The 20573-nt window shown below is 45.6% G+C and overlaps 1 protein-coding gene and 1 non-coding gene across 4 annotated transcripts in view; one reads left to right on the forward strand and one right to left on the reverse strand.

Moving 5' to 3' along the window:
* LOC126412535 (UDP-glucosyltransferase 2-like) overlaps positions 1-20573 on the forward strand; it is a 134578-nt gene that overhangs the window by 19488 nt on the left and 94517 nt on the right. The window lies entirely within an intron of this gene.
* Trnas-cga (transfer RNA serine (anticodon CGA)) lies at positions 12862-12936 on the reverse strand. The gene has a single exon. It is a non-coding gene; the product is annotated as a tRNA-Ser (tRNA).

The raw sequence follows: 20573 nt of genomic DNA on the forward strand, positions 1-20573 counted from the left end.
GACGGAGCTGAGAATGTCTTCGTGCCTCGTCTATCGCATCCGCCTCCCATCCCCCACGTGGCTCCTCCACGACTTAATTCCTTTCCACACCTCTTCCTCTTCCTTGAACGGATACGGATCCTTTACACCTCCCGTAAACTTGATCCCCCTCACCCACTTGTCTCTCCCGTCCTTTCCCAAGCCAATCCGCTACCGCGCCTGTACTCCTGCATCCCACCCACTCTGCATCTTACCACCACCCATACCCTTGCCCAAGATGGCTTCCGCCAACTCCCCCTCCCGGATGATGCCCTCGTCCCCTCCATCTACCATTCCTACCAGATTTGATGCTCCCCTTCCTCCTCATGAGTTTTTCCTCCAGGGCTCCCTCTTTCCCTTCTCTCCCTCGTAACTTCCTTCCCCCACCTCTCTCCCTCTCCCTCTCCTCCCCCCCCCCCCAGGCTTCGATACCCAACTCACCCCTCTCCCCTCCCCCTCACTTTTTCTCTCCCACTGGCGTCCTCCCCACCTCCCTCTTACCCTCCCCTATTCCCTGTGACACCCCCCCCTTTTTTCGTTCAATAATGTGTGCAATGCGTCGAAGATCCTCGTCAATGTTTTCTGTGCAGTGTTTCTCCGTTCCAGTGCACTTGTGTCTCTTCAGTGTCCTCCATCGTTCGACAGTGTACTCATTGTGCCTTCGTGTTCGGTTGCACTTGCTTATGCAATTCAGTGTCGTCAGTTCGAACGTCTTCGTTATTATCATTATGTGTGTCGCCGGTTTTTTTCATATTCATAGTTTACGTATATCTGTCTACATGTTATCTGTTCTCCGCTTTTCTACGGGCGAAGAGCGGCGTAGATAGGCCGCTGCCGGCCTAACTTTTGCACAAGCTTTTTAAAATAACAATAAAGGAAAAAAAGTCTTCGTCAGTCCTCTTCCGGGCCACTTGAGGATGGCTGGCAGTTGTCCAGCCGAAATATCATGCAATGAAGTTTACGACGACAGGCTGAAAGCTCGAAATCTCTTGGAACAGGTGTAAAAATTATCGAATATCAGTTTAATAAGTCACGGCAGCAAACACGAATCCATTACAGAAGAATGGAAAAACTCGTAGAAATCGACCTCAGGGAAGATCAGTTTGGATTCGGAAGAAATGTGAGAAAACGAGAGGCAACACTGACCACAGGACTTATCATAGAAGACAGGTTAAGGAAAGGAAAACCTACGCTTCTAGCATTGACTTAGAGAAAGCTTTTGACAATGTTGACTGGAATACTCTCTTTCAAATTCTGAAGGTAGCAGGGGTCAAATACAGGGAGCGGAAGGCTATCTACAATTTGTACAGAAAGCAGATGGCAGATATAAGAGTCGAGGGACACGAAAGGGAAGCAGTGGTAGAGAAGGGAGTGAGACAGTGTTGTAGCCTATCCCTGATGTTATTCAATCTGTATATTGAGATAGCAGTAAAGGAAACAAAATAAAACTTTGGAGTAGAAATTAAATTCGAAGGAGAAGAAATAAAAAATTTGAGGTTTGCCGATGACATTGTAATTCTGTCAGTGACAGCGAAGGACCTGGAAGAGCAGTTCAACGGAATGGACAGTGTCTTGAAAGGAGGATAAATGATGAACACCAACAAAAGCAAAACCAGGGTAATAGAATGTATTCAAATTAACTCAGGTGATTCTGAGGGATTGAGTTTAGGAAATGACACTTGGAGTAGTGATTGAGTTTTGTTATTTGGGAAGCAAAATAACTGATGATAATGGAAGCAGGGAGGATACAAAATGAGGACGGGCAATGACAAGAAAAGCGTTCCTGAAGAAGAGAAATTTGTTAACATCGAATATAGATTAAGTGCCAGGAAGTCCTTCCTGAAAATATATGTATGGAGTGCAGTCATGTATGGAAGTGAAACTTGGACGACAAAGAGTTTAGGCAAGAAGTTTTTGAAATGTGGTGCTACAGAAAACTGCTGATGATTAGAAGGGTAGATCACGTAACTAATGAGGAGGTACTGAATAGAATTGTGGAGAACAGAAATATGTGGTACAACCTGACCAAAAGAAAGTTCTTATTGGAGGGAAGCGTGGATGGTAAAAATCGTAGATGGAGACCAAGATATGAATACACTAAACAGATTCAGAAGGATGTAGGTTGCAGTAGTTACTCGGAGATGAACAGGCTTGCACAGGATAGAGTAGCACGGAGAGCTGCATCAAACCAGTCCTTGGACTGAAGACTACAACAACAGCATCAAATTAACAGAATCAACTGTAAGTTATTGGTGAAACATTGTAAACTAGCCAAACAAACACAGTTGTAAAAAATAAAAATTACTGAATCAGTAATGTACTTGAAAGTGGGCTTAAAACCCGAATCCTAGGTTCTGCAGGAACCATACTAAAATTTGTAAAACAAGGCGAAAAACAGTGTCTGTTTTTTGTTATTTTTGATAGGCTGCACAAGCTTTCCGCAACGTTTTAAAGGTCCTTTCCTGGAAAAGCAGGTTCGCATACGTGGTTATTAAATACGGATAATGTAGAAAGTGTCGAGTGATATCGACAAACCTGCGGCCGTTCATTTAACACTGCATCGCTTGCGATTCACCCGGTACGATCTGCCCCGCTCTCATGCCGCAGCCGTATGAATTATCATCAGAGCGAGTTGTGGTAGGGGAACGAGCCACTAATACCGTATTGTGTGGAGATGCTTCACGCTGCGGTGACTAATTAATGAGTTTCTCAACAAAGTTGATGTTTCTTTGAACACTTCATTGAAATTCACGTTTGTGTATTTCTCCCCCATTGCACCAGCTGTTAGCGCTTCTTTCTGTCCCATTCGCGTATGGAGACTGACTGGATGGACGCCCCTGGGCGCACTATAATTACTGTAACTTTGTCTTCGCGACCCCTACTGGAGCGGTACGTATGGGGCTGCAGTATGGTCCTAGGTTTCTCACTAAAAGCTTGGTCTTGAAACTTCGTAAATAGATAATAAGGTAATGTTCTTCTGCCTTAGGCAAACACAATTTTTCATGTTTTACTACCCACACTTGTTTCGAAGAAGAAGTTTCTCTATCTTCAGCAGCTTTTATATGCACTCCTGGAAATTGAAATAAGAACACCGTGAATTCATTGTCCCAGGAAGGGGAAACTTTATTGACACATTCCTGGGGTCAGATACATCACATGATCACACTGACAGAACCACAGGCACATAGACGCAGGCAACAGAGCATGCACAATGTCGGCACTAGTACAGTGTATATCCACCTTTCGCAGCAATGCAGGCTGCTATTCTCCCATGGAGACGATCGTAGAGATGCTGGATGTAGTCCTGTGGAACGGCTTGCCATGCCATTTCCACCTGGCGCCTCAGTTGGACCAGCGTTCGTGCTGGACGTGCAGACCGCGTGAGACGACGCTTCATCCAGTCCCAAACATGCTCAATGGGGGACAGATCCGGAGATCTTGCTGGCCAGGGTAGTTGACTTACACCTTCTAGAGCACGTTGGGTGGCACGGGATACATGCGGACGTACATTGTCCTGTTGGAACAGCAAGTTCCCTTGCCGGTCTAGGAATGGTCGAACGATGGGTTCGATGACGGTTTGGATGTACCGTGCACTATTCAGTGTCCCCTCGACGATCACCAGTGGTGTACGGCCAGTGTAGGAGATCGCTCCCCACACTATGATGCCGGGTGTTGGCCCTGTGTGCCTCGGTCGTATGCAGTCCTGATTGTGGCGCTCACCTGCACGGCGCCAAACACGCATACGACCATCATTGGCACCAAGGCAGAAGACTCTCATCGCTGAAGACGACACGTCTCCATTCGTCCCTCCATTCACGTCTGTCGCGACACCACTGGAGGCGGGCTGCACGATGTTGGGGCGTGAGCGGAAGACGGCCTAATGGTGTGCGGGACCGTAGCCCAGCTTCATGGAGACGGTTGCGAATGGTCCTCGCCGATACCCCAGGAGCAACAGTGTCCCTAATTTGCTGGGAAGTGGCGGTGCGGTCCCCTACGGCACTGCGTAGGATCCTACGGTCTTGGCGTGCATCCGTGCGTCGCTGCGGTCCGGTCCCAGGTCGACGGGCACGTGCACCTTCCGCCGACCACTGGCGACAACATCGATGTACTGTGGAGACCTCACGCCCCACGTGTTGAGCAATTCGGCGGTACGTCCACCCGGCCTCCCGCATGCCCACTATACGCCCTCGCTCAAAGTCCGTCAACTGCACATACGGTTCACGTCCACGCTGTCGCGGCATGCTACCAGTGTTAAAGACTGCGATGGAGCTCCGTATGCCACGGCAAACTGGCTGACACTGACGGCGGCGGTGCACAAATGCTGCGCAGCTAGCGCCATTCGACGGCCAACACCGCGGTTCCTGGTGTGTCCGCTGTGCCGTGCGTGTGATCATTGCTTGTACAGCCCTCTCGCAGTTTCCGGAGCAAGTATGGTGGGTCTGACACACCGGTGTCAATGTGTTCTTTTTTCCATTTCCAGGAGTGTATTATCTTATTATTATACACTAGTGTTTACAAGTCTGCTTGGTACACTATGTGATCAAAAGTATCCGGACATATTTGGTGCATTGTGCTGCCACCTACTGCCAGGTACTCCGTATCAGCGCCCTCAGTAGTCATTAGACATCGTGAGAGAGCAGAATGGGGCGTTCAGCGGAACTCTCGGACTTCGAATGTGGTCAGGTGATTGGGTGGCAGTTGTGTCATACGTCTGTACGCGATATTTCCACACTCCTGAACATCCCTAGGTCCACTCTTTCCTATGTGATAGTGAAGTGGAAACGTGAAGGGACACGTACAGAACCAAAGCGTACAGGGGGGTCTCGTCTGTTGACTGACAGACACCGCTGACAGCTGAAAAGGGTCGTAATATGTAATAGGCAGACATCTATCCAGACCGTCACACGGGAATTCCAAGCTGCATCAATATCTACTACAAGTACTATGACAGTTAGGCAAAACGTGAGAAAACTTGGATTTCATGGTCGAGTGTCTGCTCATAAGCCATACATCACGCCGGCAAATGCCAAACGAAGCCTCTCATGGAGTAAGGAGCGTAAACAAGGACGATTGAACAGTGGAAAAACTTTGTGTGGAGTGACGGATCACGGTACACAATGTGATGATACGATGGTAGGGTATGGGTAATGCGAATGCCCGGTGAACGTCATCTGCCAGCGTGTGTAGCACCAACAGTAAAATTCGGAGGCAGCGGTGTTAAAGGTGTGGTCGTGTTTTTCATGGAGGGGGCTTGGACCCCTTTTTATCTTGCGTGGCACTATCACAGCACAGGCCTACATTGATGTTTTATGCATCTTCTTGATTCCCACTGTTAAAGAGCAATTCGGGGATGGCGAATGAATCTTTCGCCACAATTGAGCACCTATTCATAATGCCGGCCGGGGTGGCCGATCGGTTCTAGGCGCTACAGTCTGGAACCGGGCGACCGCTACGTCGCAGGTTCGAATCCTGCCTCGGGCATGGATGTGTGTGCTGTCCTTAGGTTAGTTAGGTTTAAGTAGTTCTAACTTCTAGGGGACTGATAACCTTAGAAGTTAAGTCCCATAGTGGTCAGAGCCATTGGAACCATTTTGAACCTGTTCATAATGCACGGCCTGTGGCGGAGTACACGACAGTAACATTCGTGTAATGGACTGGCCTGCACAGAGTACTTCGTGGCAGGCGTCACCGAACGACATCGATACCTCTCCTCAGTGCAGCACATCGTGAAGAATGGGCTGCCATTCCCAGGAAAGGAAGTTGAACGTATGTCTGCAAGAGTGGAAGCTGTCGTCAAGGCTAAGGTGGGCCAACACCATATTGAATTCCAGCATTGCCGATGGAGGGCGCAGTGTATTATCAGTACAGTTACAGTTATTGCCTTCCTGTGTGACATGTTTTGTAGATGTCGCTTTTTCGTGCTTCTGGGAGATGTTTTCGTGAAGCGTCCTAATGCACACCGTTTGTCTGGTTTCCACTCAAACACCATGTTAAAAGACAAAAACGCGAGATCTACAAAAAAAAAAAAAAAAATGACACACTGGAAGGCAATAATTGTAGCCGTGCCGCAACTAGCAAACAGACTTGTGAACAGCAGTATGTAATAATAAGATAATAAATAGAAGTCACTGAAGACGGAGAAATTTCCGCTCAACATGTGCGGGTCGTAAAACAAGAAAAAATGTGTTTGCTCAGGGTAGAACCACAATTCCTTATCTCGTGTCACGAAATAAACACGGCCAAGAAAAGAGCTTCGACCACAAAACGATACGTAACTAAGCTTTCACGAGCCTGTTTGCATTTATCTTCAAGCTTCTTCCAGTTGAGCATCTTTGTGGCACCCTACTGTGAGTAAAACAAACCTGTGGCCATTCGTGCTGCCCTCCTTTGTATACGGTCAATATCTTCTGTTAGTCCTATTTAGTGCAGGTCGTAAAAGTGTTTCGTAGTCGATGTCCTATGTAGAGTGATAGCGTTTTCCTACATATTATCAGTGAACCGAAATGTGCCACCTGATTTACATACGACTAACACTACGTGGTCGTTCCGTTTCATACTCTATTAATTGTTACATTCAGGTGGAGAAGAATTTGTGGTCGTTCAGTTTCATACTCTATTAATTGTTACATCCAGGTGGAGAAGAATTGGCTAAATTGTACTACTTTTGAGACTTCCTTATTGTGGCCTAAACAGTAAGTTGAGGGAGTATTTAAACAATGCCTTCCTCATCTGCAGGGTGTTGCCCTTGGTATTCGATTTAGAGAATGGAAATTCTGAGAAAAATGAACACGCTGTCTTTCTCTTCAGTTTTTGCCCTCTACTGCTACCTCTTGTACCATGGAAGTCGTTCCCTGATATCTTAACAGATGTCCTATCATCCTGTCTGTTCTCTTGGTCAGTGTTTTCCACATATTCCGTTCCTCTCCGATTCTGCGCAGATCCTCCTTATCGGTCCACATAATTTTCAACATTCATCTGTAGAACCACATCTCAAACACTTAGATTCTCTTCTGTTCCTGTTTTCCCACAGTCCATGTTTCACTACTATACGTTCGTAAGTTTCTCGCTGTTCTCATTTCTTCTACTTCTCATTGCTTTCGCATTTCTTCTATTTACTCTCATTTCATATTCTGTACTCATTAGACTGTTCATTCGACTCGTCAGCTCTTGCCGTCTTCGGAATTGTGTGGATGATGCTTTTCCGAAAGTCAGATGGTATGTCGCCAGAGTCATACATTCTACACACCAACGTGAATAGTCGTTTTGTTGCCACTTCCTCCAATGATTTTAGAAATTTTGATGGAACGTTGTCTTCCCTTCTGCCTTATTTGATCTTAAAACTTCCAAAGCTCTTTTGAATTCTGATCCTAATAATGGACCCCATATCTCCTCTATATTGACTGCTGTTTCTTCTTCTATCACATTACACGAATCCTCCCCGCATAGAGGCCTTCAGTGCTGTCTTTCCACCTATCTGCTCTCTCCTCTGCATTTATAATTGGAGTTTCCGTTGCACTCTTAATTTTACCACCTTTGCTTTTAATTTCGCTGAAGGTTTTTTGACTTTTCTATATGCTGAGTCAATTCTTTCGGCAATCATTTCTTTTTTAATTTTTTCTCATGTTTCATGTAGTCATTTTGTCTTAGCTTCCCTGTACTTCGCATTTCTTTCATTTCTCAGTGACTTGTATTTCTGTATTCCTGAACTTCCCTGAACATTTTTGTACTTTCTTCTTTCATCGATCAATTGAAGTATTTCTTCTTTTACCCATTGTTTCTTCGCAGTTACCTTCTTTGTAACTGCGTTTTTCTCTCCAACTTTTGTGATTGTCCTCTTTAGAGATGTCCATTCCTCTTCAACTGTACTGTCTACTGAGCTATTTCTTATTGCTCTATCTGTAGGTTTAGAGAATTTCAAGCATATCCCGTCATGCCTTAGTACTTCCGTATCCCAACTTCTTTGCGTATTGATTCTTCCTGACTAATGGATATCTCTTCATATTGGGCTTGTGACGTCTGCGGTGGTTCTCTGTCGATTCTGATAAGAACCACCCAATCAGTGAACTGTTCACAGTAACTTACTCTCTGCCCTACCTTCCTGCTCTTAACGAATCCTACTCCCGTTATACCATTTTCTGTCGCTGTTAATATTACCCTGTACTCATCTGATTCGAAATCCTTATATCCACGCCCCGACTCGTAGAACGTCATCCTTTCGCTGGTTATTCAATCTTTTTCTCATGGACCCCTCGCTCCTGGGAAGCCCCCTCCTGGAGTTCCAAATGAGGAACTATTCGGGCATCTTTCGCCAATTGAGAGATCATCAGTACACTTTCTCAATTACAGGCCACATGTCCTGTGGATACACGTTGTGTGTCTTTAAGCAGTAGTTTCCATTGCCTTCTCCATATTCACACCGTTGTTCATTGCTGATTCTTCCGCCTTTAGGGGCTGTTTCCCACCCATCGGGCAAGATATGCCCTGAACCTCTGTCCGCTCCTCCGAGACCGTTGGCAAAACACTTTGGTTGAATCCACATCCATTTCCTTCATTTGTTCATTTCTTGCATATAATCTATATTCTTTGCAGAATTCTCTGTACCACATGTCCATTTTACGAATGAGTTTCTGTGAAATTTCCAAAACACTTGATTTTCGCAGGTGGAAATGTGGACCTAGATTTCTTCTCCTTTGCTTGGCTAGCTTTTTTCTGCATCTGCTGCTCGTCAACTCACAGTCTCCTTGGCCAAGCCTAGAAGCTTTCATCATTTTCCTTGGATTCGGCATTATTTCTGAGATGGACATCTTCATCCCATTTTTTGCCGACAGGGTTTCTTCTCCGTTGAAATTACGGGCAGTCTCTCTCGTTCGGCAACGTCAAATGTAATTTTTCATGCGTCCGACATATTAGAGGAGCATCACCTCTTCAAATATAAGAAAATGCTCTTCCATTTCATATCCAACTTCGATGGAAATACTTTCCTGCGGCCAAAATTTTTTTTTTTTATCTCGGTTTGAATTTTTGTTTTTATTTTCAGCAAGCATCTTAATTTTTGGCTGAGGCACATTTTATACACGTCCACATTAATTTAATCTGTGGTCCCTGTTTAGGTATAATGGGTGGTTATAATTAAACACGTTATAAGAAGGAAGCAAATTACCGTTCGTGGTTCAAAAATGGTTCAAATGTCTCTGAGCGCTATGCGACTTAACTTCTGAGGTCATCAGTCGCGTAGAACTTAGAACTAATTAAACCTAACTAACCTAAGGACATCACACACATCCATGCCCGAGGCAGGATTCGAACCTGCGACCGTAGCGGTCGCTCGGCTCCAGACTGTAGCGCCTAGAACCGCACGGCCACTCCGGCCGGCACCGTTCGTGCACCAAACTTGGTGGCATTAATGTCAAGGACATTGGGAAGAGAAATAATGCAGAATCAATTCAATTGAAACACTTTTAATGTGATGCTAAGTTAATCATACTATTACATACCGGTACCGTTACTGCTATTAATGGGGCTCAATATGGCGCCCATCAGTGTCCAGAAGAATCTGAAAGCGCAAGATTGGATTATGCACAGCAGAACGAAGCATACCAGTAGGTATGCTGGCTACCTCTCATGATATGTTGCGCTCAGATCAGCACATGTGTGATGTTCCCCTGTTTAGGTAGCCTCACCACCAGAAAACACAGGGAGTGAGATCAAGTGATCGTGCCGGCCAAGCATTTGGAAACGATCGGCTGATAATTCAATCGTTTCCAAATGCGTTTCGGAGAAGCGTGTTAACTTCACGAGCGATCTGCGGAGGGGCCCCATCTTGCATGATCACCGTTGAGTTCAATGCGTCTCTCTCCTGTAGGGCGGATATGCTGGGGTTAGCATACTGCAGTAACGCTGGCCAGTCACACTGCACTTCTTTGGTCCTTGAGTGCCGACGTATTCAAAAAAATATGGGCCAATGATGAACGTAGCCATGAAGCCACACCATACAACGACACGTTCACCATACAGAGGAACTTCTTGCACAGCGACTGGAGGTGAAGATCCCCACACTCAGCAATTCTGTGTATTCACCTCACCTGTCAGACAATAATGAGCTTCATCTGCCCATAGAATGGTGCAGGGCCAGCCTTCGCCACCTTCAGTCCTCGCGAGAAAGTGGAGAGCGAAGTCAACACATCGTTGTGAGTACTGTGGTGCAAGCTGCTATACGACCATTTGAGAATGGTTCGAAGCACCTTCCATACAGTGGAGCATGGCAAGTCCAACTGTCGTGATACAGAACGCGCACTGTCTGACGATTGGGAATTGCACGCAGCGTTGTCTGCCACAGCAACATTGATTTCATCAACGAGTAGTGGTGCAACGGTCGTCGGCTTCTTCCCGGAGCGACTCTCAGTTCTCCAGCTGATTCGGACGTCATCATCATGCTCCACACAGCAGGTGGAGAAAGAGGACCTTTCAGCCGACGATATTCTCGAAGTGCAGCAGCAGCATTACTGTTCTTTTTATAATAGAGCTTCACAAACGATGCCCTCCTCCTTTCTTCCAAGCTCATGTTGACACTTCAGCAATAGCACTGCGACTGGTCAGGTGTGTGAGATTATGAATCACGATGATTGAACACAGCACCTGGTGGCCATAATTGGAACTGGACGATGGCGTTGTGACGCATGGAATCATGCACCCTACAGTTTAGACATTAATGGTCCATATTTGGTATTCGTACGGTAATTAGTATCCGTGTCGTAACGTGTTAAGTAAGGAAAGTTTAATTATAACCACCCGGTACTGTTAGAACTAAATGCAATTCATCTGTGCCCCACTTTCCCTAACACCTTTCAGTTGTCGTACTGTAATATAATTTAAAAAAATTAAAAACCTTTGTTGCACAAAAAATGGTAAACGCATTTAATGCCAACAATACGGGTAAGTTTCATAAATTGTGTCCATACTATACTTTAAACGTATAGTGGTACTTTATAAGCAACGTCGAATTTTTCTCTTTACCACTTTTATATAAACAAACCACAACTAATACATGTTCATGAGCGTCGGTAAACCTAGATTATTTGGAAATTTGTGGTAAGATCTTATGGGACGAAACTGCTGAGGTCATCGGTCCGTAAGCTTACACACTACCTAATCTTAAACTAACTTACGCTAAGGACGACACACACACACACACACGGCCGAGGGAGGACTCGAACCCCCGACGGGGAGAGCCGTGCGGACCGTGACAGGGCGCCGTAGACCGCGCGGCTACAACGCGCGGCAAACCTAGATTATCTCTTCGTCCATAAAGAAAACAAACCAATTACCTTGTAACTTGGGTACATCCACAAAGAATAAAATTAAATCTGGAACGAAGTCATCGTTGTCTTCAGGCATTCTGCTCCTCAACACACACACCTCTTAGCTGACAGTATAGCTCCAAAAATCACCTAGTTCTCGCTGGCCTCACTAAACGTCGACTAGCACTAGAGGCACGAATTTTATATTAGTGTTGTAAACTTGCAGACGGTACAATATAGTAGGCTCTCCCCTATGTGTATGAGTCGGCCGGTTCGAACTATAGCTCACTGAAAATTGTAGTCATACGATGCTACGTTTTTTTTTCCATTTTGTGAAGTCAGCAATATAAAATTCCTAAACATTTGATGCAAGGTGACAATATTTGCATCAGTTTGAAATCTTACCGATCTCTGTGGGTCGTTTGTGTTGATTTTTTAGACGTTATAGATGAGCATTATCTGTAAGGTTACTATTAATATTCTCTGCAAGGTTATTAAGATCTAACGTGAACAGCATCGATCCCAACAAACTCCCCTGGGACACACCTGACGTTACTTCTATATCTGTCGACGACTCTCCGTCCATGATAATATGCCTTATACTCCCTACGACAATCCAATCACAAAAATATCGCTTGACACCACATATGATCGTGCTTTCGTTTCTAAGCGTAGGTGTAGTATACTGCGTCGCATGCATTTAGGGCATCTAGAAGTACTGCATCTACTTCACAGCGTCGACCCATGACTGTCAGGACGTAATGTGAGAAAAGCAAAAGTTGCCTTTCACCTGACGAATGTTTTCGAAAAGCGCGCCGGTTGGCTAGAACGAGGTCATTCTGTTGAAGATACGTCGTTATATTTGAAGTCAGAATATGTTCCATGATTCTACAGCGGGAACTTACGCATCAAGATATAGACTACTGGCCATTAAAATTGCTACACTACGAAAATGACATGCTACAGACGCGAAATTTAACCGATAGGAAGAAGATGCTGTGATATGCAAATGATAGCTTTTCAGAGCATTCACACAAGGTTGCTGCCGGTGGCGACACCCACAACGTGCTGACACGAGGGAAATTTCCAACCCATTTCCCATACACAAACAGCAGTTGACCGGCGTTGCCTGGTGAAACGTTGTTGTGCTGCCTCGTGTAAGGAGGAGAAGTGCGTACTATCACGTTTCCAACTTTCATAAATGTCGGATTGTAGCCTATCGCGATTGCGGTTTATCGTATCGTGACACTGCTGCTCGCGTTGGTCGTGATCCAATGACTGTTAGCAGAATATGGAATCGGTGGGTTCAGGAGGGTAATACGGAACGCCGTGCTGGATCCCAACGACCTCGTATCACTAGCAGTTGAGATGACAGGCATCCGCATGGCTGTAACGGATCGTGCAGTAAGGGATCGTGCAGCCACGTCTCGATCCCTGAGTCAACAGATGTGGACGTTTGCAAGACAACAATCATCTGCCAGAATGAGATTTTCACTCTGCAACGGAATGTGCGCTGGTGTGAAACTTCCTGGCAGATTAAAACTGTGTGCCGGACCGAGATTCGAACTCGGGACCTTTGCCTTTCGCGGACAAGTGCTCTACCAACTGAGCTACCCGAGCACGACTCACGCCCGTCCTCACAGCCTTACTTTCGCCAGTACAACCATCTGCACGAACAGTTCGACGACATTTGCAGCAGCACGGACTATGAGCTCGGAGACCATGGCTGTGGTTACCCATGACGCTGCATCACAGACAGGACCGCCTGCGTTGGTGTACTCAACGACGAACCTGGGTGCACGAATGGCAAAACGTCATTATTTTGGATGAATCCAGGTTCTGTTTACAGCATCATGAGGGTCGCATCCTTGTTTGGCGACATCGCGGTGAACGCACACACGAAGCGGGTATTCGTCATCGCCTTACTGGCGTATCACCCGGCGTGATGGTATGGGGTGCCATTGGTTACACGTCTCGGTCACCTCTTGTTCGCATTGACGGCACTTTGAACAGTGGACGTTACATTTCAGATGTGTTACGACCCGTGGTTCTACCCTTCATTCGATCCCTGCGAAACCCTACATTTCAGCAGGATAATGCACGACCGCATGTTGCAGGTCCTGTACGGGCATTTCTGGATACAGAAAATGTTCGACTGCTGCCCTGGCCAGCACACTCTCCAGATCTCTCACCAATTAAAAACGTCTGGTCTGTGGTGGCCGAGCAACTGGCTCTTCACAATACGCCAGTCACTTCTCCTGATGAACTGTGGTATCGTGTTGAAGCTGCATGGGCAGCTGTACCTGTACACACCATCCAAGCTCTGTTTGACTCAATGGCCAGGCGTATCAAGGCCGCTATTACGGCCAGAGGTGGTTGTTCTGGGTACTGATTTCTCAGGATCTATGCACCCAAATTGCATGAAAGTGTAATCACGTTCAGTTCTAGTACAATGTATTTGGGTATTTGTCCAATGAATACCCGTTTATCATCTGCATTTCTTCTTGGTGTAGCAATTTTAATGGCCAGTAGTGTACATCGCTCACCAAAGCATAAAAGAGCTGGCTATGAAAAGATATGAATTCACAAAGCAAACCTTGCGAGAATAGGGCAGAACGCTGTGAGGCTGGGCAGTAGGAGACGGGACGGAGGTGCTGGTGCAGGGCCGCCTGAGCACCGGCCGCAGCAGCACTCCACCTGCTGGGTGGTCGCGGGACCGGCTCTGCCTGGCTCAGGTCCCAGCGGCGGAAGGTCGCCTCTGTTTACCCGTGGCGGCCGGCTCAGAGACGACCGAGCCGGCGTAGACCGCGTTCTAAGCTGAAAAATTATAATTTGCTGGAGGAAAAAAGTCAACAATCATCATAGATTGAGAAGAAAAGGAACTCAGATGTACCTCAGCTTGATTTATTCATCCACGGCATATTCCCAACAATGGATGCCGGTGAACAGATACTGCATTTTCCTGGATTGTCTAAGGCGAAGGCGTTCGACTTAGTACCTCATCTTTGGCTACTAACCAAAATCTAACATGAGAACTAGCTCTGAAAATACACACATAAAAAAAAAAAGTTCCCAGAACTCCTGAAGATAGACGTTGACGGTGGATATTGCGTCACAGACACAGTCCCTTTGACTGTTCAGAGATGTCACTAAAACCGCCCAAAGACGTAAACAACCATGCACGAGCAGCGCCTATTAGACGGAGGGGGTCCGACCAGTCATTCCACCAGGAAGGAGGTACACGGTTCGTGTTGTCTGTAGTTCAACTATGCCTAGACGGTCAATACCGCGGTTCGATCGCGTCCGCATTGTTATTTTTTTTGCAAGGAGGGGCTCCCAACAAGGGAAGTCTCCAGGCGTCTCGGAGTGAACCAAAGCGATGTTGTCCGGACATGGAGGAGATACACAGAGACAGGAATTGTCGACGACATGCCTCGTTCAGGCCGCCCAAGGGCTACTACTGCAGTGGATGACCGCTACCTCCGGATTATGGCTCGGAGGAACCCGACAGCAACGCCACAGTGCTGTTCGTCCAGCCACGGGACCACGTGTTACTACTCAAACTGTGCTCAACTTCACTCCCGACGTCCACAGCGAGGCCCATCTTTGCAATCACCACACCATGCAGCGGGGTACAGTTGGGCCCAACAACATGCCCACTGGACCGTTCAGGATTGGCATCAAGTTCTCTACACCGATGAGTGTCGCATAAGCCTTCAACCAGGCAATCGTCCAAGACGTGTTTGGAGGCAACACTGTCCAGCGAGTGCAGCAAGGTGGAGGTTCCCTGTTGTTTTGGGGTGGCATTATGTGGGGCCGACGTACGCCTCTGATGGTTGTACAAGGCGCCATAACGGCTGTGCGATACGTGAATGCCATCCTCCGACCGATAGTGCAACCATATCGGCAGCATATTGGCGAGGCATTGGTCTTCATGGATGACAATTCGTGCCCCCATCGTGCACATCTCGTGAATGACTTCCTTCAGGATAACTACATCGCTCGATTAGAGTGGCCCGCATGTTCTCCAGACATGAACCCTATTGAACATGCCAGGGATACCTTGAAAAGGGCTGTTTATGGACGACGTGACCCACCAACCAATCTGAGGGATCTACGCCAAATCGCCGTTGAGGAGTGGGACAATCTGGACCAACAGTGCCTTGATGAACTTGTGCATAGTATGCCACGAAGAACACAGGCATGCAGCAATGCAAGAGGACATGCTACAGGGTATTAGAGGTACCGGTGTGTACACCAGTCTGGACCAACACCTCTGAAGGTCTCGCTGTATGGTGGTAAAGATGCAACGTGTGGTTTTCATGAGCAACAGAAAGGCCGCAAACGATGTTTATCTCGGTCTCTATTCCAATTTTCTGCACAGGTTCCGGAACTCTCGGAGCCGAGCTAATGCAAATCTTTTTTTGATGTGTGGTTTGTTCCGTTGAATTCATTTATGAAGCGCGGGAAGAATGGCTCTTTAAACGCTTCTGTGTACCCTGTAATTAGCTTAATCATCAGAATCCGTTCAGTTGAAAGAGATAGCTCAGGAAAACAGATAGAAAACCTAAGCAAATACTTCATGTAGCAGCACCTACATCGAAAGCTACCACTTACTCGTTTACTTTCAACATAAGAGCAATGGATAATAGCTTTTGATAATGTTGACTGGAGCACACTCTTTGAAGTTCTGAATGTTTTTCAAATGGCTCTGAGCGCTATGGGACTTAACATCTGTGGTCATCAGTCCCCTAGAACTTAGAACTACTTAAACCCAACTAACCTAAGGACATCACACACATCCATGCCCGAGGCAGGATTCGAACCTGTGACCGTAGCAGTCGCGCGGTTCCGGACTGAGCGCCTAGAACCGCTAGACCACCGCGGCCGGCGTTCTGAATGTTGCACGGCTAAAATATAGGAAGCAAAATGCTATTTACAACTTGTACTGAAATAAGACAGCACTAATAAGAGTCGAAGGGGATGAAAGAAAAGTAGTGGTTCAGAATGGATTGAGACACGGTTATAGTCTGTTCCCAGTGTTGTTCAGTCTGTACATTGAGCGAGAAGTAAAGGAAACCAAAGAAAAATTTGGAGTAGGAATTAAAGTTCCGGGAGAAAAAATAAAACCGTTGAGGTTTGCCGACGACCTTATAATTCTACCAGAGACAGCAAAGAACATAGAAGAGCAGCTCAACGGACTACACAAAGTCTTATATATAGGAGGATATAAGAAAAGCAAAACAAGAATAATGAAATTTAGCCGAATTAAATCACTTGATGCAGAGGGAATTAGATCAGAAAACGAGAAACTTAAAGGAATAGATCAGGTTTGTTATTTGGGCAGCAAAATAATTGACTATAAATAGTTCAAATGGCTCTGAGCAATATGGGTCTTAACACCTGAGGTCATCAGTCCCCTAGAACTTAGAACTACTTAAACCTAACTAATCTAAGGACATCACACACATCCATGCCCGAGGCAGGATTCGAACCTGCGACCGTAGCGGTAACTGACTATAGCCTAATCAGAGAAGATGTAAAATGTATACGCGCAATGGCAAGAAAAGTGTTTCTGAAGAAGAGAAATTTGTTAACATCGAATATAGATTTAAGTGTTAAGCAGTCTTTTCTGAAAGTATTTGTATGTCGTGTAGCCATGTGTGGAAGTGAAACATAAACAATAAACAGTTTAGACACGAAGAGAAAAGAAGCCTTTTTCAGATATGGTGGTACAAAAGAATGCGCCGGCCGGTGTGGCCAAGCGGTTCTAGGCGCTTCAGTCTGGAACCGCGCGACCGCTACGGTCGCAGGTTCGAATCCTGCCTCGGGCATGGATGTGTGTGATGTCCTTAGGTTGGTTAGGTTTAAGTAGTTCTAAGTTCTAGGGGACTGATGACCTAAGATGTTAAGTTCCACAGTGCTCAGAGCCATTTGAACCATCAGTAGAATGCTGAAGGTTAGATGAGTAGATTATGTAACTAATGAGGTACTGAATAAAACTGGGGAGTAATATAACTGGAATTTGTGGTATAGCCTGATAAGAAGAAGGAATCGATTTTTAGGATGCATTCTGAGACGTCAAAGTGCCACAAATTCAGTAGTGGAGGGACGTGTGGGTGGGGAGGTGAGGTGTAGTAAAAATCGTAGAGGGAGACCACAGCGGCCTTCTTCTAGGTCTAGACCCAGAAGAAGGGCGTTGGTTCTTCCCAAGCAACAGTAGTTTTATACATTATGACGCGGTACCATACCCAGAAAACTTGAGTGTAGGTTGCAGTAGTTATTCGAAGATGAAGAGGCTTGCACAGTATAGAATAGCATCGAGACCTGCATCAAACCATTCTTCGGACTAAAGACAACATTATCTTATGTATGGTTCAGTTCGTGTAGTTGAATTTGTCGCTGACGTGGTGTTCAGTCCGAAGACATTTTTGATGAAGCTTTGCTGCAGCCTACATCCTTCTGAATCTGATTATTGTCCTCATCTCTTGGTCTCCCTGTATAAGTTTTACCTTTCCCCCTCCACTTCGTAATGTCTCTTGAAGTATACTCTGAATGTCTCCCTTCTTTTAGTCTGGTTGTACAATAAATTTCTTTTTTCACCAGTTCTGTTCACTTGTTCCTCGGTAGTCTTTCGATCTACACCTCTAATCTTCTCCTGAACCACACAACCACATTTGAAAAGCTTCTTTTTTTGTCTTCAATTTGTGTTTGCTGTTAACCAAATTTCTCTTTTTCGGAAACGATTTTCTTGGCACAGCCAGGTTACATTTCATATCCTCTGTACTTAAACCATTATTCGTTACTTTGCTGTCCAAATAGCAAAACGAAGCTACAACTTTAAGTGTCTTGTTTCTAATCTAATTCCCAGGAGCATCGCCTGATTTAATCTGACCACATCCCAGTACCGTGTTTCACTTTTATTTATTTTCATCTTTTAACCTCTTTTAAGACTATCCGTCGATCAAATTGTCTTCCAAGCCTTTTCTGACGGAATTCCAGTGTCCTCGGTAAGCCTCAAAGTTTCTATTTCATGTCCTTGAACTTTAATTCCCTTTTTAAATTGCTCCTTGGTTCATGTACGGATTGAATGCATCTGGGATAAGCCACAAGTTTCTCATACTCCATCCTCAACCACTGCTTGACTTCCATATCCCTTTACTCTTACGAAGCACTCTGGTTTCTGTGCAACTCGTAGGGAACCTTTCGCTCGCAATATTTCATCTGTTGTAGCTTAGAATTTCAAAGAGAGTATTCCAGTCAACACTGTCGAAAACCTTCTGTATCTCTACATACTTTATAAACCCAAGTCGTAGGGTCAGTACTGTCTCTCCTGTTCGTACATTTTTCCAGAAGTTTCTATCTTCGTAGACGGGTGCAAAACGCACTTGATGCGAATTTTCCGCCAGTAAAGGTAATAATCAACTTTTTAATTTTAAAGGCAATCTACATCTGAGAAAGCTGGATGTGTACGTTATTTCACGCCGATATTGCATGACTTACGTGGGACAGATTATTAGAGTAGGGGGGAAGAGGTGCAAGGAACATGAGCGACATATTCGATTGAAACAACCAAGCAAATCTGTTCTTGCCAGCACTGCCTCGAATATAATAATGGAACGAAATCCCATGAGAACACTACTGTGATGCCGACGTCACGTTTCTGGGACAACGGAATTACGGACTCTATCGAATGAAGGATGTTTCAGAACTTGATTAACTGAGCCAGTGGTTTCATTTTAAACCAGGCATGGGATTCGACACTCAGTTCATTGAGATTTCGCCGGCCATCGCATCCGTTAGAGCTGGAAAGTGGTAAGGGAATTTGCGTTTCACGGAATACCAGTTCCGGCTCTGAAAAACAAATGAGCTTCGATGGGCGTAGGGGACGCCGGGAGTCGAACTCGGCCACAAACCGTGACGTCACACCAACAGTTGAGGACTGGAAACGCTGAAAGGGCCTAAACTGGTTGTACCGTCGGTAATAGCTTGAGACAGGTGGCAAGTACTAGTACTCCGTTAGATTTATCAGTGTGTAACGGTCCTTTGTTCGCGACAGGAGGAGCGCTGAATGTACAGAGAGAGTCGGCTGCAGTGGTAAACACGTTACGTAGTGCTTCTCGTTCGCTTTGCTACAAGCAAAAAGCAGTAACACATTTTATTTGCTTTCGTGAATCTTTTGTGTGCAGCGCTTTATGATCGAAAGAAAAGGCAAGATTAGAAATATATAGAAGACTATTGAACTAAGAATTCAAGGAAAGCCGTATGTGACAAACGATTGGCAGTTGCTCAAAAAGGACCACCACAACCTGATGTAAGTTGTAATCATCGTAATTTAACTGGATATTGTGCAGCATAATGAAATAAAAAATATCGTGTAATTTTCACGTTTAATCTGCACGACCTTCCCATCCTAGGAAATATTCAGTACCTTCTACTGACCAACAAATAGTGTGCTGAAAAAAAAGAAAGAATCTATCTGCCAAGGTCGACTTTTTCGAAGTAAAATGCAGGGATTTTACATCTCGCTGGGTTAGTGACGTCAATACTTCATTCTTAGTTACTGCTCAGAAACAAATGAGGTGAAGCTGTGGCCATTCCGTGGTTCCTTAGAAATGACCAATGACGCTTACATCTTTACTAAAATTTTCGTTGATATGTTTTCTTTACTTCTAAGTGCGCCTCCGCAGCCAATTCGTCAATGTGTCTGATTGGCCATGCGGAGGACCCGGATTTGATTCCCCTTACCGCCAGGGATGTTTTCCTGGTTGGAGTATTCTCACCCTGCGACGCAAAGTCAGGAGCTACTTAACCGAACAGTAGTGGCACCATGTCTGCTAATCTAACAACGTCCGGGAGGCGATGTGTCGTTCCCGTCCCCTCCATAAGACCTCCACAGGACGCCATTGGCTAATGGGTGACACGACGGTCGGTCTGGTCCGATTGGCTCCTTTTTTATAAAAACAAAAAGCTTTTAAACTTATAATACTATTCAAATACTTCTTCTGTCAGACTTTACAAATGATGTGGAGCTCTCATAATTTGCATTCTTTCCAATAAAGCTATTTGAGACATTTCTTTTCTACTTACTTACATTCCGACATTTCACTCTTTCGTTGCTACCCCGTTTCCAGTCAACAATTTTTCGCAGTCTGGTTGTAGTCCTGGCAACGAGTACACACAAGAGTACAACTCGCAGCACATCGAGAAGACGACTGCAGCGCCGTCGAAACATCGAGCATAAAAATGAAGTCTGTA

Source organism: Schistocerca serialis, chromosome 7, assembly GCF_023864345.2.
Source record: "Schistocerca serialis cubense isolate TAMUIC-IGC-003099 chromosome 7, iqSchSeri2.2, whole genome shotgun sequence".
Lineage (NCBI taxonomy): Eukaryota > Metazoa > Arthropoda > Insecta > Orthoptera > Acrididae > Schistocerca > Schistocerca serialis.